We start from the raw sequence: 23097 nt of genomic DNA, 5'->3' as shown, positions 1-23097 counted from the left end.
AATGGGACCACCTCTCAATTTCTAGGGCAAAGCAAATCGAACTACTACCGTTTGCTCCCACCTTGACACACTGGACCAGGATTCCACCTGCCCTTATTATCCCTATGTGCTCATGGAGTGGACAGCTACCAGTTTGCACCCGCAAGGTTGACATATTCTGGGTATAGATGGGTCAATTAACTGTCTACACCATGTGAGCAATTAATGACATAGGGATGGGAAGCTGCACTCAGCATACAGCACATCTTGGAGGCTCCAAGTAATGCTGGATAGGTGAGGACATGTTCAAGGCCTATATTCAGAATTTACTATGATACTAATCGGTTTCTTCATCTGGTAACAATCTATGGGGAAGTGTGGAGGTACGCACAAGACAGGGCCAGTGGTCCTTGTCTCAAACTGACCGGGGGCCATGAGGAGAAAAAACAATTAAAAGTGATCACTCATGTCCATGGGCTCACACACTCTTCATTCTGAGTGTAGTCTGACAAAATCATCTTCAAGAAATACGAACTATGGTGGGTAGGAGAGGGACGGAGGGTGAGCAGAAGAGTAGCCAGTGGCATAATGGCTCAAAACTTGGGTTCCTAAATTGAAAACAAACGTGCTCAGACCCATAAAATTTATCTGAACCTTGGCAAAACAGCAATGGCAAAAACTGTTATTAAAAAATAATTTTAGGGGCGCCTGGGTGGCTCAGTCGGTTAAGCATCCGACTTCAGCTCGGGTCATGATCTCACGGTTCATAGGTTCGAGCCCTGCATCGGGCTCTGTGCTGACAGCTCAGAGCCTGGAGCCTGCTTCGGATTCTGTGTCTTCCTCTCTCTCTGCCCCTCCCCCGCGCACGCTCTGTCTCTGTCTCTCAAAAATAAATAAATGTTAAAAAAAAATTTTTAAATAAAAAGTAAAAAAATAATTTTAAAAAAAGAGCTGTAACACTTGCATTATTAATAACAAATTGTTCACATTTAGGCTCTCAATGAAGCAAAGTACTAATTCTAACACACACAGAGGCAAAGACTTAGTTAACATATATGAAATTTGGAAACATCACAGCAGTTCGTATGACTGTTAATTTAATTAAAAAGCAATTCCTTTTATCTAGCTGGCCTAGGAGCATGCTGCTTGAAATTACAACCCAAACCCAAGTCACAGATAAATAAAAGTTACACTGCAGCAACTTTCATCCAAAGAGCTCAATATACTTCACACATATCTCATTCCATCCTCACACGTTTTTGTTTTTTTTTTCTTTTTTAATTGAAATAACTTTTCTGGGGAGGTTTTAAAAGGTGGGGGGACTTCTGGTGTTTACCATACTTTAAGCCCCCTTTTCCTGTGTATGATTTTTCCAGGCAAATTCTTCTAATTTTAATAGGTAATAAATCAGTATTTTCACAAAGTATTACCTTTTAAATAGACATTGTACATTCATTTTTTTACTCTATCCATTGATCATATTTTCCTTTATTGAGTGCTCCCCTACATCCTCTGTTTGCCTTCATTATGCTACTTTTGTCCCTGAACAAATGATCTGGTCAAATATTCAAAATACAATTTCCTCTTAATATATTCACCCAAGCTGCTTCCTCTTTACTAAAGAAAGGGCTGGTGGCGCCTGGGTGGCTCAGACAGTTAAGAGTCCGACTCTTGATTTGGGCTCAGGTCATGATCTCACAGTTCATGGGTTCGAGCCCCGAGTCAGGCTCTGTGCTGACAGCTCGGAGCCTGGAGCCTGCTTGGGATTCTGTGTCTCCCTCTCTCTCTCTGCCCTTTCCTGCTCACCCTCTGTCTCTGTCTCTCAAAAATAAGTAAACGTTAAAAAAACTAAAAAAAGAAAGAAAGAAAGAAAGAAAGAAAGAAAGAAAGAAAGAAAGAAAGAAAAAGAAAGAAAGAAAGAAAGAAAGAAAAGAAAGGGCTGGCTGCAGGCTTCTAGCTCCCCTTTCCCCTCTTTTATCAGCTTTTGTCAACTTCAGCTGGAAAAGAAGGTCACTGGTTTGCCAAGTGTCAGCCTCCTGAGTCAATCAGGATGAGCATAGAGAACAAAGATGTGGGAGGGGTTTGGTCAAATGGTGCCAGGAAGGATGAGAAGAAATTCAGGTAATTGTACCACACATATTTTTGCAAAACTAATTAAGAAGACACTGTTGGAAAAAGAGGGAGAAAGGGTTTAGAAACAGAACACAGGCACAAACAAGGCAGGGAAGTATCACGATGTTTTAATTCCATGGAGAAAGGCTATCAATGATGCAAAAATTAACCAGTTACAAGAGGGCTGGTTGAGGTGAGCCTTGACTGGGTGCAGAGAAAAGGCCACCCACCCACCTACTGTGATCAGAAGTGTGGCAGAGAGAGTCCTACTGAAGCTATCGTTTCTCCCTGGCCTGGCCATCCGGACCAACAGTACCCAACTTCTCTTAACATACTAAGATTTCTTGGGGCAAATCATGTAAGTGAGTTACTGTTCGCAGCTTTCTTGATTCATTAAATCTAAGAACAGGAGTGCAGAAGTAAGGAGGTGCACGAACAGCTTTTTAAGAGAGAGGTCTCTAAAAACACTTGTCTGCTTTGCAGTCATGTCCCCACAGAAATCCGCCCAAGGTAACTTGAGCCAGTGACCCAGAAAATGATTCTTTTTAGAAGTCACCTGCACTTTTTTTTTCCATAAAATTGGTTGATCCAGAAATTCTAATGACCTGGTAAAACAGTGTATACAGTCAAGATGGATATCATTCTCCTCAAGAGTATCTTCTCCAAGTGATTTCAGGAGAAACTTTCACGCTGTTTGCAGGTTGGATGTGAGCTAGTGTTTCCCCTGAACAGCTCTGGAACACCCAGTCTCAGAGAATGGAGTGACTTTCCCTGGAGAGGAGGATCCTTCTTGGGTTTGTCTGCTCACGTTGCTTCACAAAGCCATAACAGCTTCACATTCTTGCGATAAATAGTAAGCTACACTTCCTAAAACTTAAAGTCGGTTAAGTCTGGTCATCCTGGTCAATCCCTTTCTATGGCTTCACACCACTCTTGGGATAACGCGAATCCTTAAGATGGTCTGTCTCCAAAGCCTTGGATACTCTGGCCCTTGCCCACCTTTTAGCCTTGTACTTCCTATACCATTCTTGCCCTCGCTCTTTGCACACAACCACCCTGATTTCACTTCTTCCTGTCTGCTGGAGCCGTCAAGCCCTCTGGCACAAAAGGCCTGGCCGCAAGCTTTTCTCTGCCCCCTGAAATGTTCCCTCACCACAGATGTCAGAGTTATCATCTATGCTTCCAGGATCACTGAGAGAATTCTTCCCTGCCCAGACTACTCTTTTTTCCTTTGCTACATACTCTCACAGAATCTTTTTTCTTCCCTTCATAGCACTTCCTTCACTTTTTGGGTGGTGCTGGGAAGATCATTCGATGAAGTGTCCATTCCCCTTCATACCCTCCCCCCAACAGTAAGCCCCAGGAGAAAAAAGACCCTGTCTGGTTTTGCTTAACACTGGATCCCTAACACAGAGATGCTCAATAACTACTTGCTGAGTAAGTGAACAAATATATACTTGGTTCCATTTCCTCTCTGCTTATTCATTTGACAGGTTGACAGGCTCTACCCTTCCCCCTCCACTGCCCAAAATGTAGTCTTCCAAAGGTCACCGTGATCTCCCAATGGAACAACCCAATGCATACTTTTCAATCCTTGATTTCTTGGATGCATACGCCCCATCAACAACTGACCAGCTATACTAGATTCTCCAGGTTTTGTTCCTCTCCAGTTTTTTGGATCTCTTCTTTTCTCCATATGCTGTCCTTCCCTCTAATGTTGAGCTCCAGAGCTCTCAAGACCCACATCTTCTCTTACAACACTCTCTCTGGTAAACCCATACTCTCTCTGGGCTAAAATACTTTCTATACTACTGAGTCCCAAACTTGTAGCTCAAGTTCAGACTCGACTCTAGAAACAGATGGATTCCCTGATCCTGATCACAAGGGCCCTGCCTCTCTCTCCAGTCTCACCCCCCAGCATGGCTAGCCTTCTCTTTGTTGTTTGCCTGTTCTCACCTGCACAGGACCTTTGCACATGGATCCACTTGATATACTCTTCCCATGTCCCTATGCCAAATTACAGTCAACTCACTCTTTAGACTGCAGGATGGAGGTATCTGAGAAAGTCTTCTCTGACTTTTTATACTGATCTTCCACCACAAGCTCGCATAGCACTGTGCCCCCCTCTTTTCTGGTTGATCCTGCAACCATGCACTCACTTCCATGATCATCTGACGAACACTTGTCTCTTCTATTGGCGGTGAGCATCACAAGGACACGTTAAAACCCTCAAACCAAGAACACTGCCCTGCATGTTGGTGCCACTCGATACCCGTTTTATATAATAACTCCTGCTCAATAGCTTTATAAAAATTAGTCGACAATAAATGTAAATGGGCAGGCTGTAAATCAGGTAGTTATAACTTTGCTACTTTGCTCATTCATTCAATCATTCACACTCATTATTCATTAATCCACTTAGAGTTTATTTATGAAGCCTTACTGCATATTGGACACAGTGTAAAATGCTCTTGGTCAGAGGTTTCTCCAGTCTCAAAGACGTGAAGCCCAGGTCCAACACTGACTAGCCATGTGCTGAGACCAGAGGTCAGCAAACTTTCTCTATAAAGATCCCAAAAGTAATTATTTTCTGCTGTGTGAGCCATGAGTCCTCCGTTGCACTACTCCTCCCTCCTCTGTAGTGTGAAAGTAGCCAGAGACCAGATGAAAATGACTGAGCATGGCTGCCTTCTAATAAAACCATACAGAAATAGGCAGAAGGCAGAAAATCCTGCAGACATTGTTTCCCAACCCTTGGTATAGACCAATGTCTTCATCTCTACTATGCTCAGTTCTCTCCTCTGTAAAACATATGGAGTATTATGCTGCCTTCCTCCTCCTTTCTATCTAACAAGGTTCCATTTACTTTAACCCATAAGGGTTTGGTTTTTTTAAATATTTATTTATTTTTGAGAAAGACACAGAGACAGAGAGAGTGTGAACAGGGGAGGGGCAGAGAGAGGGACGGAGACGTCGAATCCCAAGAAGGCTCTAGGCTCCAAGCTGTCAGCACAGAACCTGACACGGGGCTTGAACCCACAAACTGTGAGATCATGACCTGAGCCAAAGTCAGATGCTCAACTGAATGAGCCATCCAGGTGCCCCAGGTTTTTGTGGTTTTCTTTTAACTACTGCTTTTTTTCCTTCTCCTCCTCCCCCTCTTCCTCCTCCTCTTCCTCCTCCTCCCCCTCCTCCTCCTCCTCTTCCTCCTCCTCTTCCCCCTCCTCCTCCTCCTTTTCTTCTTCTTCTTCTTCTTCTTCTTCTTCTTCTTCTTCTTCTTCTTCTTTCTTAATTACTGCTTTCTAAGACTTCTGGGTTCAATGTTTTCATAATTTGTTCCCCAAATTAATTTGATAGGCTCCCCACCTCCCATCACATTCTTCTGAAACCAACCCCCACCTCCCTCAGCCCCCAAAGGCATCTTTCTGAACATCTCTCTTTTCAAACTTGAAAAATCAATGAACAAACCCACAGAAACAAACACAAACACATGCCGCCAGGGGCTACCCAATGCCTACGACATCAGATCCAAGCCGCGCAGGGTCACATACAGGCCCTCTGTTACCCGGCCCCTGCTCACCTGTCCTGCTTCACCTCCATTAGGTGACTTCACACTCAGTCCCTCCTTCTCCTGTCTTCCCTTTGACTGCTTCACACCAGGACCCAGAGCATGTGCTACTGACTTGCTCCTCTCCTCATGCCATGCTCCCTTTATCCCAGTCCTGCTGGTGTGGCCCGCCTTGTTCTCCAAGGTTCCACTCAACAGTAACCACCTCACCTTCGGGGGCTGAACCGCAGTCCCTCCGTGGGCTCATAGTACTTCGCCACCAGGCAGACCGACTGCCCGTGTTGCTGGAGAAGTGAAGGGTTCAGGGTTAGAAGGCTCTACTAGTCCTGGCTAATATTTATTGAGCGCTTTCCTAACTTGTTCTTCAGGACTCCACTCAAAGGCAACCACCTCACGACCGGTGCTACGTACTTTACATACGTGAATTCATTAAATGACCACACCTCTGGAGTTGATTCAGGTGTTTCTGCTCGAGCTCCATCTGTACCGTCCTGAAAAAAATGCCACGTTCCGCGAAATCGCACACTATAAACAACAGGGCAGATAGGAAAAGAGAAGGTTAGGGGCCGACCTCTCCAAACCGCTGGACCTTTGTAACCAGAGCGTGAATAACAACAATCAGTAAACCCTAATTCAACACGAGCTGGTTAAATTTCTACTGGCAGTTGCAGCCAGCTTCACAGACAGTTTTAAGCTCTGGGATTCCCGCTTCCTCCCCTCACAAGGTGGAGTACAGACGGTGAGGTGGTTCTGATGGAGATCATTTCTTTAAAAAACTACAACCTGATCCCGGATAGAGCCTTCTTTGTGACTGAATGCATTGCTGTAAAGAGAAATGTCTTAGTACCTGCTTCTTCTGCACACACCCCTCCAGACGGCGGAGTGTGGTGGAAAAGGCAAGCGGTTGTGGAAGCCCAAATTCCACTAACCCTGCGGGAGGGGCAGATGCTCCGTACATATTTGGCCTATTTTAAAGTCTTCCTCAATGGTGAAGGCTTTCTCTTTAAATATGATAAAGCCTGTCCTTGACGGCTTCAAACGTTTACGTGTGTGGAAAACGAGTTCAAGAGGAATTCCACGCTACGCGAGCACGAGGGCCTCATTCACCGGTAACACTGGAGGTGCTCACATTAAAGAAACGCACTGCAACAGGATGGAGAGGGGGGTGGGAACTGATACTGTGCCCATTTTCCGGATAAGGAAACTAAGGTTCAGACTAGAGATTAGATCACCTGCCCAAGATTACTAATTATAGAGCTAGGGATTCTAGACAAGCCGTGTAATTCCAGATTTGTGCATTTAAGGAAGAAGGAAGGAGGAGCTACGATTTCACTGAAAAAGGAAAGCCTTTGAGAAAACTTGCAAATACTCTCTCTCTCTCTCTCTCTCTCTCAAAAGAATTAAAGTCAGTATTTACAAGCCAAAGTAAAATGAATAAATCTAGAGAAAGGAATCATACGCTCCTGGTCTCACACTCACTGATAGATCGTAAACAAACATCCTTAGCCTCCACTCATTTTCTGCTTAGCGAAGAAGGGAAGAGAATAATAGCTATAGAACGTTCTGTGACCACAAATCACGTGAGAAATGAGTTTTCATGTTAGACACTCAGTAATCCTGAGAATTTAGCACTTAAGATGGATTTTAAACAGTTTGTATACATGAACTTGTGGTAGCTTTGGCCCCACCTCGCCATCTCATCCTATTATGCCCATGCTCAGTCTCCACTTACAAGGCTTCAGGAACATCTCAGAGATGCGGTTCACGACAGTCAGTAGGGACACTGTTGCTGTTATTATAGTGAGCACGACACATGTAGGCAAAACAACAGAATGTCTAAATAATAATACAAGAGGTTTTCCAACTCACTTTTTGCCACCCTCGAGGGGAAACTGGTCATTTACACTACAGTGGAACTGTGAGCCATATTGTACATTGAGAGATTCTCTGTCATGACAACTGTTCTGTTTATCTCATCTTTAAACAGACCCAATGTTTCCTTCAAGGGCTTTCAAAGTCCTTTGTCGTCTTCATCTTACCACGATTTAAATTCCAGGGATGTGTAGGTGGGCCCTTCTCATGGAAGAAAGAAGAGACAGTTCATTGAATGTCAGTTTTAGGAGGCAAATCTGAAACCAGCTAGTCAGATGGGGAGGCTGAGGCCCAGGAAGGCAACTTCCCCAAGGTCGTCCGACTTGTGGATGGATACCATGTATGTATGTTTGATTTCAGCGCTGTGGTATTGATTATAAACTAACAAACACCGTAATATCAGTTGAAGACAATGGTGTTTGGTCTTATCTTAAGATAATAGATACCAAAGAAATAAGATAAATGGCTTAATGGCAAAAATAAAGGTCAGCTAGTAAGCTAGTGTCAGGTATAGAACACTGCAGGTAACACATGTTTCTGAAAGACAAAAAAACCAAAAAGGCAAGACTAAAATTTTATATAAATTATAGGAGACGGTGCTGGGACAGCAGGATGTTAGATAAGGAAAAAAAAAAAAAAAGATATATCATGTAAGGAACAAGTCAGGTAACCCCAGAGCATGTGAATCAAAATACTTGGATATGAGAAAAAATAATTATGCAATATGATTAGCACTGAAAATTTCTGAACACAGACAGTGGTTTCCATCAGCTGACCGGCTCTATAAATTGGGCCCTGGAACTTGTGGATGAGATGCTGTGATTAAATGTATTTTGAATCTCTACTTACCTAAAAACAATAATGCCTCCAAAAGTAAAAAGTTCATAAAATTATATATGGTCACTTATATTTAACCAGAGTTCGAGAAGCAAAATTGTTAACTTCTCAGATTGTAAGTGAAAGGTTAATTTCACAATCAGGGAGCATTTTGATGGCCTGACACCTATTAATGTTTTTTTTTTTTAATTTAGCCCCAATTCATACCACTTTCCCCACAATTTTTTATAAATAAAGATTTTATCTTTATGGTCAATCATCAAAACAACTTCTAAAAATTTTAACTAATGCGTGTAAAGCAATTTGGAGTGGGGGGGGGCGGGCAGTTAAAACCTGTGCCAAGCATCCTGCTATCTTTCCTCTCTTAAAAAAAAAAAAAAGTCACTCTTAAGGGAACCTTCAAAGTCAGATGATTTTTAGAAATAAAAATTCCTGGGGCACCTGGGTGGCTCAGTTAAGTGTCAGACTTCGGTTCAGGTCACGATCTCATGGTTCATGGGTTCGAGCCCCGCATCAGGCTCTCTGCTGACAGCTCAGAGCCAGGAGCCTGCTTTGGATTCTGTGTGTCCCTCTCTCCCTCCCCCTCCCTCACTTGTGCTCTCTCTCTCACTCTCTCAAAAGTAAATAAATATCAAAAAAAATTTTTTTCAAGAATAAAAATTCCTTGCTGCTGAAATATAACTGAATAATTACCAGTTAAAGAATACAGACCTCTGGAGAAATTAATTCCAGATCATATATAGAATCAACGTTCCCCACCTTTTGCCAAAGCACTACCCTTTTAATCATTTCTCAAGCACCCATTATGTGGCTGAGTCACTGTGGACTTGGTGTGTGTCCCTAGTTGAAACGCTGACGACAGTGATCCGCATTAATAATAAGTACTATGCCAGGTACAGAGCTAAGTGCTTTGCAAGCATCATGTCACAATGCCTTCTCACAGTAACGCTAGGAACTAGGGACTTCTATTATCCTTGTCATGCAGACAAGGGAACTGTGGTTCAGAAAAGATCTGGACATTGCCAATCTAACTCCGGGTCCCATGCCCTTCGGTGTATAGGGTGCGACCACAGAGCAGGCACAGCACAAAATCAAACACCCACCTTTGGGCAAGAGTTCTTTGAATGACCACTAATAGAAAAATGGTAACTCCACCACAAAGACAAAATTTCAGTGCAGAAATTAGCCAGGGGCATCTTAGGGCTATTTCTGATTTCCGCCTCTCAGTAGGAGAAGATAAGAATATAATCTCTATCTTCCAGTGGAAGAAAAGTACACTTGATGGCTCCTACGTGAGCCATGGCTCTTTGAAGACTGGACTGAGGTTCACATGCTGGCTGTGCAAGTTAAGGACTCCAGCTTCAGAAAGAGTTGGTCTTTCCTGTGGAGCTTCCAAAAATGAACCTTTGTTTTACTCCAACCAGGGGGCAAGCTGGCCACATGCACTGGATATACTGCCTTCAGGCAGAACACGAATACTGAAAAAGAAAAAAGAAAGAAAAACACTTTCTGTTGATGTCAATGCCCCAGTGTAAAAGGCAAAGCCAAGACTACGGTCACGTCAGTAAAGACCTTTGATGTCACAGACTGACCATCAAGGGCCTGTTGCTTGTGAAATTATAGATGTTAGGGTCCCTCGGACTCTGAAAGGCCATTTTGTGTTACCATTTAACTAAATCCAATGTGGCAAAAGGAATGTAGTTTTGGAAAGCAGAATTTAAATAACACTTGATAGTTTAAAAAAAAAAAAGTTTCTTAAAAAGAAGTAGCTCTCAACCTTTCTTTCACGTCAAATACCTTAAGGCCCTATTTGATTAGGAGTTGTATTTTACATTTTCATTAAGAAAATGTATAAAAAAGGGGATCCTGGGTAGCTCAGTCGGGTGAGCGTCAGACTTCGGCTCAGGTCATGATCTCATGGCTCATGGGTTCGAGCCCCGCGTTGGGCTCTGTACTGACAGCCTGGAGCCTGCTTTGGACTCTGTGTCTCCCTCTCTCTGCCCCTCCGCTCTCACGTTCTCTCTCTGTCTCCCTCTCTCTCTCTTTTTCTCTCTCTCTCTCTCCCTCTCCCTCTCTCTTTCTCTCAAAAATAAATAAATATTAAAAAAGAAAATGTAGGGGCGCCTGGGTGGCGCAGTCGGTTGAGCGTCCGACTTCAGCCAGGTCACGATCTCGCGGTCTGTGAGTTCGAGCCCTGCGTCAGGCTCTGGGCTGATGGCTTAGAGCCTGGAGCCTGTTTCCGATTCTGTGTCTCTCTCTCTCTGCCCCTCCCCCGTTCATGCTCTGTCTCTCTCTGTCCCAAAAATAAATAAACGTTGAAAAAAAAAATGTATAAAAATAAGGGAAAGCAATGAAATCCATGGCTTTTGTATCAGTTTGCACTTTTTTCATGACAGCAGCATCAACATTTATTTGAGAGACAGATGTATGGCATTTATGTAAGTGAGGTATAAATTCCGTTGATAATATTTGTGGACAATGGATTCACGGACTCCTGAGAGCTCCTTCAAAGGTACGGTGGTTTCTATAGTTTAAAGCAGGAACCAATATGTGATTTTAGAGTTTCTTATTTCTCATCTGCCCAGGATTTTACAGGATTAATCTATTTTCATCAACTTTGCACAACTATACGCATATAATGGGATGTACCCACGTCCAGGAGACTCTTAAGAGCCGCTGGATATTCTGCAACCTCTAATGATCAACTTCACCTGAAAGCAACATCTACTTTGCTGGGCTTCCTCCTCCACTTTCTCCTCAAGCAAGTGCTTACCTACCGGCCCACGGCTGGAGATGTGCCACAGCTCTTCACATGTTTACCATAGGTCTAAGGAGCCCTACGGGAAAGAAACTTGCTTGGCTCCATTAGTACTGGCATTTCCCAATTTTCCTTATGTTTCTTACAAATTAACTTCCAGAATTCCACAGCAGTGATTTTCAAACATGAGCATGCATTAGAATCTTCCAGAGGGCTGGCTAAAATAGAGATCAATGGCCCTCCCCCCAGAGCTTCTGACTCAACAGGTTTGGGACTGGCTCAAGGAATTTGTGTTTCTAAAAGAGCTCCCAGATAATGTAAGTGCTATAGGCCCCCCAACCGCACTTTGAGAGCTGCTGAGTGACAGAATATTCTCCCAGAAACAGCATGTAGGGTTAAGCCCTACACACATTAGCTTCATGTCAAACTGAATAGAAAAGTTTACATCAAGATTAAATATCCTTCTAGAATGTTCTTGCTTTCCCCCCTGTCTATGAGATATTGGTGGTCCAAGTATCAATAAAAATGGGCAAAATTACCTAAGCCTGAATTATAAATTCTATCAAGGTTATGCCAATTAACGAGTCAAAAAATTCTTGAGGTATATGATTTTAATATAAACCTGGAAACCTATTAGGAAAATTGAAATCAACTTTATAATGGCCTCTATGTTTATTAACTTACATTAAGATGATAATAAAATAAGTAATAAACATTGAGAAAATATAAAACTCCAAGCTAAGGAAATCATAAAATCTAACAACATAATGATTTTTCTTTCTGGAAATCATAGCATAGTTAATATTTTCACTTTCTTGACTTTATTGCTGATTGTAATTAAACAAGAATGTTACTTTGTAGACTTTTAAAGTATTACATAAAGAACAAATTAAGTCTCTCAAACACAGTTTAATTCCAATACAATCAACTCATTGCTTGCATTAGGAATAACAAGGCACCTAATAAAATATAAACTATCATTTTAGGTGAATTATTTCTGGCTTAATAGATGGTCAAAACTGGTAGCAAGACAGAAAACTTGAGTGCCCAATGAACAAGAAAAGGAAGAAAAATGGTTTCACTGAATTATCAGCTGTGCTGAAAATGCCTAAAAATATACTGCAAATTAGCGGAGGAAAAAAATTGCCCTAGCAACATGAGCACAGACCTTAATAAATAAATAAATAAATAAATAAATAAATAAATAAGCAAATAAATAAATAAATACATAAATGAATACACATATTTAAAAAAACCACCAAAAAAAAGTTTTCAATAACCTACACGTTAATTTAGCTACTAATGAATAAACAGTGCATTAGTTAATCCTGGGATTAACCAATCTCCTTTTCCTTCAATGTTTTTTTTGTTTTTTTTTTTTTTTTTGCATCAAGAACAATGACAAAATGCTTATATATTTCCAGGGTTTGAGACATCTTGAACACACTGGACAGGCACGAGGTAAGTGTGACATGTAGAGGTCTGAAAAGAAATTGGATCGAGAGTATGAACGAGACGTGTGACTAACAAGTCAAGAGCTGTTACCACAGTCAGGCCTGAATGGAAGGCTGTTGACAGAGACAGGTCCCTGCCACCTTAGGCAGGGGTATCCTTCACTGCGCTCTCCTGTGAGAGGCTGTTTTTGACAGGAAATATCAACCATACATAAGCCCAGCTAACCTGGGCTCCAAAGGGTTGTGAAAAGGAAAATAATGACTAATTTTTTTTATGTTCTCTTTGGTGAAGAGGGAGGCAGCAGGGAACCCAGTGTACCAGGCAGGTGTAATGAAGGCATAGAAAGATGTCAACGTGGAGATGACATTAATTAGTATATTCAGGTTATAAGTCCAGTAACTAGGAATCATTCTATCATTCATTTTCAACAACAATAAAGCAGAATCGCTGACTGAGCACTTTCAATCTACCCAGCAGTGTGCTAAATGCTTTGGGTCTGGGCTAACACAGAGGTCACAGGCCACGTGTGGCTACCATTAGTGTTGGAAATGCGGGCAACGTGACTGAGGCAATGAATTTTGTATTTTTACTTCATTTAAATCGAAAGTTAAAGACATAGACTCAATTTAGTTACTAGAAATCTTTTAAATCTGTGTGAGACAACTGGAGTTATGAGTCACTTTTTCAACTCTAAACCTCAAAAAAGCTAACACAGATCGAGTAGTTCTGGCGAAAATTTAATGTCGAACTGAGATATACTTGCAGATGTAAAATACACACTCGGTTTTGAAGACTTGGTATGAAAAATGAAAAGAATGAAAATATCTTGCTAATAATCTTTACATTGATGACATGTTGAAATGATAATACTGGGGACATACTGGAGGAAATAAAGTATATTATTCATCTCATTTTTCCCTGTTTCTTTTTACTGCTTTTAATGTGACTACCGGAAAACTTAGCTTCCCACATGTGGCTACCTCTCTACCAGGCAGCATTGCTTTGGGTGAACGATCCCATTTGGTCCTCACAAAAACTCCGGAGCAGGCACTGTGACCTCCATTTCACAGATGAGAACACTGAGGCCCAGAGAAACCGGTGAGCTTGCCCAAAGTCACCCAGTATATGTACTGGAGTCAAGCTAATCCTGGCTTTTCAACGAGGAAGCGGATTGTGCTTGCATCCCAAAGCATAAAGAAGCACACCAGTGCATGAATGGAAATTTAGAATCCGAATAATAATATACCTGGCTGTGCAGAAACCAAGACTATGAGGCCGAAGTCATCAGGTTCTGTACTTCTCATAAATTCAATCTTTTAACACGAACCTGCCTGTCATAAATATCACCAAACACATAAGAGTGCAGGAAGAGCAAAGGCCATTACTACAGCCTGTCTGACCAGACGAAGGATTCAAATTAAATTCCATCAAACCACACTGAGCCGATACACTTTGACAAGCACCTCACAATCCAAAACCTCCAAGAGCCTGGAATTTTTTTTCTAATTTGCTCCCCCTTTCTCTTCAGCAAGAGACAAAAGAGAACCCAGTAAAATGCTGAATGAGGTAAAAATAATAATAATAATAATAATAATAATAATAATAATAATAACAACAACACAATAAAGTTAAGAGGGGCCTGTAAATGGCCCTTCAGAATTTGTAAAAACGCAAAAACAAGAGGGCGCGTTTCCATCACTGCACAATATCGCTTTTGTTGAAAAGCCAAGTCTCAGGCTTGAAACGTGTTGGTAATAAATCAGCAGGCATTATTTTAAATCAACTGGTTTTATGAAATAAGCCAAGAGTTGAAAGAGGCAGGACTAATTACCAACATTCCTTGATGAATTACTTAGCGGCGTGTGCTAAGTCAATGTGCGCCTACGTCTTGATCCCCAATTTTATCCCATACTTATTTCCCAGGAGGTAAAAAGACCATGTGGCTAATTAAGGCACCGATCTCCACAGCCAGAAATACTCAAGGTAAGATTTCTTTTGAAAAAAAGAAAAGGTTCTTTGCCTGGTGCTTATTAATCTAATTTTTACTACCTCACTAGAAAAACAGAGCTAATCTTGTCACCTTTAGGCGGTCAGAACTACCATGCAGTGCTCAGAAAAAAATGTTACATATTTGTAATTTAGCCAATAAGAATTTCTTAAGCCCTTCCTAACCAGCAGGAATGTCTCTGGTTTGTCGCTTCTAATTAAGTCTCAACAAAATTTCTAGCTCCTAAATTTTAATTATACAAAACTCAGGGCCAACAGGGGAGATTACGACAAAGCCATGCCTGGTGGTAAGGGGGCAAAAACCTGAATTTTGCTTTTCATGTTGGGCCTCTTAACTACTTTCGAAAATTGTTCACAACAGGGTGATTCAAACCCTTTTCTTCATTTTTAAGTTTCAGGACCCGTCCACCTTGCTATCTTTCTGGCAGGCAAGGCCATGAGGGTTACATCATGTATGTAAGTCTGGTCAACTCAGCTGGCAGAAGAAATGCGCCACTCAGAAAGTTGTGAGTGAAGACGACTCTGTCAAGACTCCTAAATAAAATGCACTGGAGACGCTCACTTTAATTACATTAAGAATGAATGCGCACACTCTCCTATGAAAAACGATAAAATAAGGCCTTTGACACCTCCACCTCCAATACCCCAATTGTGGTTCATCCCACTTGTGCGAAGTTATAAACGGACACGCAAAAACATCTTACTTTATAAACAAGGTCGGAAAGACCCGTGTATTGTCAGGAGTTAAGTTTTCCTTAAAGTGCAGGCTGATACTCAAAGAAGTCAACAAGAAGAGACATATTCAGGACAAGAGCTAATATTCTAGCGCTGATCGCAGCCATAACCTTGTGCACAGCCACCGTGCTGATTTACATCTTTTCAAACACAGATCCCACCCACTGATGTTAGTAGGGCAATGGTAAAATTAGATTGTGCTTACACATGTCCACAATCTCTGTTGTTCAAGGACATATTTACAGAAGGTGGTCTTTCGAATCCAAGTCCTTCCTTTCATTGTTGGGAATAAGTAGGTAACGTTTGTGAAGAAGACCTCTGACCTTTCTGTGCAGTAATATAAGATTTATTACAGCCGACATTATTCACTTAAAAGCAAAGGGAAAAAGAATCAGAACTGAAGCTTCAGTTTGAAGGGCTCAAATACAGCAAAAGCTAGAATACTGCAGGGGGTGGGGAGGGGAAGAAGAACTCTAAATGCAACCATAATTTCAGGAGAAAATTCCTAATTAAAGGATGTAAAGATGTGTGTGAGTCCATCAAAAGGAGTACTTCAAAAACAATTTAGTGCCATTACTGCATTACTAAAAGATACATGACTATAAAGGATATAAGTTGTGATAGCCTGAGCCAACAGGATCTTTAGAACACGAGTGATCCTGAGGTACAATTTTTGGATGTTGTCACAGCAACTTTCACTGCAGTGCTTTTTTGTTCAGTAATGACACTGTAACTAAACCATAAATTACCCTTGTGGTCAGTGTGGCCAGGCAGTCTTTTTAATACAGTAAGAACACATCTAGATCTTTCATCTGGCATATCATGGAGACTGAGGGACCCACTCTAATTATTCAATATGGAGGGGCCCTTAAATAATTCTAAATGCTTAAGATCATGTATCCTTCCGATAAAACTCCTCTTTAGCTTCTCTCTGACTTCCCACTTGCCTCTAACATATTCTGTTATTAGTGATTCTTTACAAATGTATGTCCTTGAGTTTTGTGGAAAACACAGAGGCAGCAGGGAATGTGGTTCCAAGGAGACACAGGGTAGGGTGTGGAGCCTAACTGTCTGACCACAGTGACAAATCTCTTTCTGCCTCAGTTTCCTCGCCTGGAAGATGGTGCTTATCCTACCTGTCCCAGAGGATTGCTAGAGGAATACATCAGATAAAGAAGATCAAGCATTTAGCCTATAATCCAATACAGCCAATGATCCATATCTGTAGAGTCACTGCCATTCCTCCTCCAAGTCGCTTTAGGCCATACCACATTTACACCAGTAATTCCTATTTATTTATGTATTTATTTAATTAATTATCTATGTATTTATTTACATTTATTTTCTTATTAAGTTAGTTCTACAATGTGAGGCTCAAACTCATGAACCCAAGATCAAGAGCTACACGCTCTGCTGACTGAGCCAACCAGGCACCCCTAACACCAGGAATTCTTATTAAAATTTTAAGCTACGGCCAGAAGCTCTCTCACAAACATCTGCAGGCGCTAGGCTACCATGGCACTTGAGAGAGTAACCCTGCCACTTCTTCCTCCAGAAGTTTCTTGGACCATTTACTCTCCCGCGAATGAAATCTGAGCCACGGAGTCCACCTAAGGGGGTTCGAATCCTGACTGTACCACTTGCCCCCTCGACTTTAGATGAACTGCTTATCCTTTGCCTCAGTTCCCATATCTCTGACATGGGGATGCTAATACTAACTGCCCAGTGCTGGACACGCCAACCATGTCTACTGATATTCTAGCACCTCTCCTAGGGAGACACAGCCTGGCTGGAATGTCGGAATTGAGAAGTGTTCTCTAAACAAAAAGAGGAGTTGAGCAAAGTGCTAAGTACTCTACAGGAATGTTTCTCAAGGTTTTTTTTCATCATCACTCCCCTTGAGGAGACTTTTTAGACATTTTCTCCCCAAACTGCCTCTTCTTAATCCCACGCTCATGAAATTTTAACAGGCACATAAACTGTTTATATACTAAGGCCCTTCAGAGGCCGAAACCACTCTAACGTCTACAACTTTGCGCCCTCCAAGGACCAATCTCTGCCCCCCCCCCCGGGGGAGGGGGGGGAATATCACCCTGGTTGAGGATGCATGCTCTACAGATCCCATCACGTTAAAAAGAAATTACCCTTCAGAGCCAAACAAAAAAAGATCCACTCTAGTTTTCGGTCCTTACTCCCAGGCCCCAGACCTTAATATTCTCTGTAAGATGTTACCCTGACCGCCACCACAACTGAGTTATGAGAACCGTGTGATGAACAGTGACACATCTATCTGCGTGGCTTCTTTTCGCAGCAGAAAGCAAAGGAGCTGAGCAGCCACTCCCTCACATAAACCCCCAAGATGACTTTGGTGGTTGCAAAGTAGCCCAGTGACAAGGTGATAAAGATCCTTGTGCCTAAAGAGAGAGTGTCCCTCCCAAACCTGCATGGTTCCCGTGTCTACTGAGCACCCCTGATCTATCTACTACCTAAGGAAATCAAATCACCCAGATTCTAGTGTACTCCTCGGCCACATAAAAATGGCCTTGTGGTCTCACAGGGAGAAATTATTTACATTTAGGGCTAACATTACCAGGTGAACAGGTGATCAGAGCTGATGCTTCAGTGTTTTCAGAAAAGCGGAATTAATTCATAGGCTCAGTGGTGCCAAGATTGAGTATTTTGTTTGAGATAGTTGCTCCCCATGGGCCTGCCCACTTAAAGTGGACCAGGCCTAAAAATCTAAGCAAAAGTGACTCTCTTCAGTCAGCATTTCATTACTAGTTACGAGTCACTGAAAGCAGTGCAGACAGAAAACGATATCTAAAATTAATCGGTGTACATTTACAGAGATTCTTACACTACTTTAGCCTGTGTTAAGTTTGATTTCACCAACATGAGACAAGTCTATGGAGCACCTTCCTATGCCAGCCCTGAGATGACTAAATCCTTACCCACGGAGGTCTGTAAGGCAGCATGGTGGGGAGGGGGGAGGGGGCAAACGGTCTGTCAATCAGTGCCCGTGGAAGCTAGTACACACACTTGCAACCCCAAAATGATCCAACTGCTTTCAAAACACAGAGTAAGAAGTCCCCACTCTGCTTAAGGGAGAACAGTTTGAAGCAATATTCTCAAAAGTAGAGAGAATCCGGAAGTAGAAACTTTATTTCTTTTGTTCTATATGTAAATGTGAACACAGAGAAAGATAGGGTATATGTCTACCTGATCAAAACTGCCTAATGTATTTCTTCAGACCTTGCTCCCACCGAAGGCAACTGTAGGGCTGGAAAGCAGCGAGGTTAAGAAGCCTGCACCCTAAGCTACTAATAGCACCTCCTTCCAGGGACCTTGAGGGAGGGAGGAAAGGAGGGGGAGGCAGGAGGGAGTTTCCTGTTGGATTTTTCTTCCCCGCTATTAAACTAGATTCCATGTTAACAGACATTGTCTGTAATTTTTAAAAATCAATGAGTTTTAAAGAGAAAAAAAAATCACCTAATGTGTGACACTGAACACATCAAAGTGATACAACCAGGAGACTCAAAGACCCTATAGGGAAATGAGGTCTCCGGGAGGATGAAAAGCTCTTTGAATCTGGAATCTGTTTGTCCACCCCCCACCCCCGCCCCGCCCGAAGAAGGATGTGGCCTTCCAGACACAGAGTTTGATCCAAAAATGAAAGGACACCAACGTTTATAAATAGTTCTGAAACCAAGGCTCACGGAATGTGTAGGTCACACTGTCTAGTGGCAAAAATATGTGATGGACCACAGATGAACAAGAATAAATATGTGGTGGCCCACAGACTATGGTATTAGAAGAATTCTCAGACATCCTTTCTTCTGGGGTCAGCACCTCTAGTAAGAGACCCCCTAACTAAGGGGAACAAGGCAAGCATGCTGAACCTGTTCCTGCGGCCACCATGATGCTAATAAGGTTCTGTATTCCCAGCTAATAAATGAGGAACAAAATCTAAATGCACAGTGGATGGGCCCCGGCGGGGGGGGGGGCTCAGTTGGTTAAGCAGGCAACTTCGGCTCAGGTCATGATCTCGCAGTTCACGAATTCAAGCCCTGCGTCGGGCTCTCTGCTGACAGCTGGGGGCCTAGAACCTGCTTCAGATTCTTGTCTCCCTCTCTCTGCCCCTCCCTCGCTCGCTCACTCTCTTTCTCTAAAAATAAACATTAAAAAGATAACAAAAAATAAGACGTCTTAAATGCATAGCGGAGTGTGGAAATAGTCCCTTCTGCTGATCTATAACCCACCGGCCCACAGAACTCCACACACCCTTTCTCATGTTTCTGTATTCAAACCTTAAGAAGCAACACCTTGAAAACTCTACACCAGGTAGTTTTCAAAAGTTATGGACAAAGGCCAGCAATTCAGTCATCTACCCTTTCCCTCACTAGTGAAATCTCAGGGAATACTGGGTGTAGAGATAGGTGACAAGGAAGCGGGACTTCCATCCTGACTTGCTAGCGTATCTAAATGGGGTACCACATTATTATACAACCCAATAAATGCCAAAGTAAATTCAGTTTGCCACGTAGCAGGCTCCGGCAAAATGTTTGTGCATTTCATGAACACAAGTGCCATTTCAAATTTTGTAGCAATCTGCCCAACTTCTTAGATTATCTGAGATCAGAAAAAGGAAAAAATAAAAATGTATAGTCTTGCAAACTACTTAATAGATCCCAAAATTACAAAAAGACATTGTTTCTCTTTTAAATTCATACAGCCTTTCTCCCAAGTAGAACAGAACATTTCAACGTACCATCCAGTCCAGACAGAACATTTAGCTATTAAATTGTTAAATCCAAGGTGAAAGAAAGGAAGGGATGGAGGAAGGAAGAGAAAGAGCTGGCAATTCTCTACAAAATTCTGAACAGAGAAATGTCCTCAAACTACAAACATGTTTTCAAGCTATGAGCTGTTAGAGCCCATGCTATGGAAGGGAACGAAGGAAGAAATTATGATGAACTTGCCAGTCTAAGATCAGAGCAACCAGTCACTCCTATAATCAGTCAGCATTATGATTACACTTGCCTGGTAAATGTGCAGAAGGTAACACACTACTTGGTGTTGTGATGTTTCTTCAGCTATGAGACCTGAAATGTGTCCACAGGGTCTATCCCTGGTTCCTCGGCTTTTGTTTGAAAGAAGCTAGATCAAACGGCAAACCTAAGGTTTGCATGACCTCCCAAGTCTACAAGACCCACCTGTAGAAGAAATGCTTCCTTCCATTAACGGTTCTTAGCGACTTTTTTCTTAATTCATAATTTGAAATATGAGATGTGTTCACTACTATAAATAAAGCATTACGTACTCAAAGTAGGGGTTAACTTACGACAAAGAGGCATCCCTAAATTGCCAATGAGTTAGGTTGTTCTTAAGAAATCCAGATGATACATCTAATACTTTAATATAAGGCCATAAGACTAATCAGTCCATATCACCCAACAAGAAAAGCAATAAGAAGAATAAAGCCATAAAGTAATGAAATAAAGAAACCAGAAGCTAATCCTGCAAAACTTTGTGGATTTACAGACTGAATGGTGAAAATGTGAGGAATAAGTCGTAATGCAAATTTCCAACCTCTAATCCGAATTCCAAAGACTGGACCTAAGTTTACAGGAAGCTGTCAACAATTTTTAAACATGCTTTATAAAAGCTCCATTCTCTAAGCCTAACTCTGCCAAAGAAAGGAATTAACCTGAAAACACGAAGTTAGCTTTTCAAAAGCATTCAACGCACTGATAGTAAAATGTCGGTAACGAGTTTGCATGTGTGATCTTCCATCAAGTTCTTGAAAACCAGTGGGAGATGGGGAAATTTAACCAGCATTCTCTAGCACATGCTAGTACCTCTGACTGCACACATCTACCTAAATGAGAGGTAGGTATGTTCTGCTTTAGCAATTTAAATCTTTAAAAATTAAATGAAGAAGTGACTCAGGCTACTGTATGAAAAAATATTTGTTCGACATCATCTGTACCATAATGCACTCAATTACTATACTAGTACTCATTCCTTGAAAATGTATATTCATAGAAAAATGATCCAAGATTAAGCAAATTAAGTTTTTACTAGTGACCATTTAAATTTACCGAATTATGCTTCCGATTTAAAAACCGTACAAGGGAGGGGCGCCTGGGTGGCGCAGTCGGTTAAGCGTCCGACTTCAGCCAGGTCACGATCTCGCGGTCCGTGAGTTCGAGCCCCGCGTCGGGCTCTGGGCTGATGGCTCGGAGCCTGGAGCCTGTTTCCGATTCTGTGTCTCCCTCTCTCTGCCCCTCCCCCGTTCATGCTCTGTCTCTCTCTGTCCCAAAAATGAATAAACGTTGAAAAAAAAAAAAATTAAAAAAAAAAAAAAAAAACCGTACAAGGGAAAAGAAAAAAAGATCACAGTCTCTCGCTTACCTTTCTATAGTAAATACTTGATAACAGTATTTTCATACATAAAAGTTCTGAAAATATGTAAACTCTTTTTAAGGACCAAGTTCTTAAAGATCTTAAGCCATCCCTTACACGCTACTCTCCTCCAAAATATTATTTTAATTTCTCAGGATGTCATTTTACAGGAAATTACGTGTTTTTATTTGATGTTTTATCGAAGGGTACTACCATTTGTCTAAATAGCTATCAAACCAGTCTGCGTTGCTATGCCAACTATACTTTTTTTTTAATTTACATGACACACTTCGCTACTTTATATACGGACGAAATCAAGAATAAACTATATTCAGCATGAAAGATAAATTTACCAATTGCTCCTTTGTAGATTAGTACTCCCGGTTCTAATAACGTCTGTGTGCTTTACTTTTGGACATTTTTCTGTAATAAGTAAATTGAAGGTTGTAGCTCAACTCACTGTTATCAGGGCACAGCAACGTGTGAGGAAAAATGGGCATATTATTCAAACCATTCCGTCCAGATTTTCATGTTAAGCAATTCCAAAATAGCATTTTAAGGAATACAAACATTTAAGAATGATGTCCATTTTTAAGATGATGTGGAAATGGTATTTTAATGCATCTGCATGTGGGTGATTTCCACACCATCACATATAACTGCCTTAATAGAAGTAGTGATTGCAATTCATATACTTTAATACAATATGAAACATTACCTTCGAATTGGACATAAATCACCTACTAGCACAAATCCACGTCACCTCTTCTAAAATTTATCCTTCAGATTGAAAAGTAGACTATTACAGTGAATAAAACAGACATATTTCTCCACATTTTATTATCACTTAATTCACAGAACTTTAAAAGGCACAGACAAAACAAATGTGATTCCTGTGAACACCAGACAACGTAGATCTTAAATTTATAACAACTTATCGATTACCAATTTTCACCCAAGCGGAACAGAGAGATGTAATATATAATCTATTTCTAAAAGAAAACCTGCCTTTATCGGGAGGTGGGGAGGACGCAAAATATCCATTATTTGTGGCAATATCCAGAACTTCAATCACATCAGAGTAATGGTTTATGCTAAACTGTTTGGATCTCTTTTGCCCTCGCAAAATTCCTGTTTTTTCATGAAAGAGCTTCATTATCTCATCACTACGTTTTAAAGGGGTCTTTGCAAATAAAAAACAATGACTTTCAATTTGTTTTTAAAGAATCTTTTCGTACTTCCTGGTAAGAATCATATATTGCTTCCAGTTATAACACATCATCTCTCTATTTACTTTAATTGTAAACTTTAAATAGCGGGAGATGTTTTTCTCCTGAGCACATGAATGAATGCAAAGACCAACAATGAA

At 41.4% G+C, this 23097-nt stretch overlaps 1 protein-coding gene across 12 annotated transcripts in view; it reads right to left on the bottom strand.

Annotated features, from left to right (window-relative positions):
• Positions 1–23097, bottom strand: part of MITF (melanocyte inducing transcription factor) — a 225063-nt gene that overhangs the window by 68186 nt on the left and 133780 nt on the right. The gene's annotated exons all lie outside the window — the stretch shown is intronic.

This window comes from Leopardus geoffroyi, chromosome A2 (assembly GCF_018350155.1).
Source record: "Leopardus geoffroyi isolate Oge1 chromosome A2, O.geoffroyi_Oge1_pat1.0, whole genome shotgun sequence".
Lineage (NCBI taxonomy): Eukaryota > Metazoa > Chordata > Mammalia > Carnivora > Felidae > Leopardus > Leopardus geoffroyi.
This window is presented reverse-complemented; position numbering and strand designations above follow the sequence as displayed.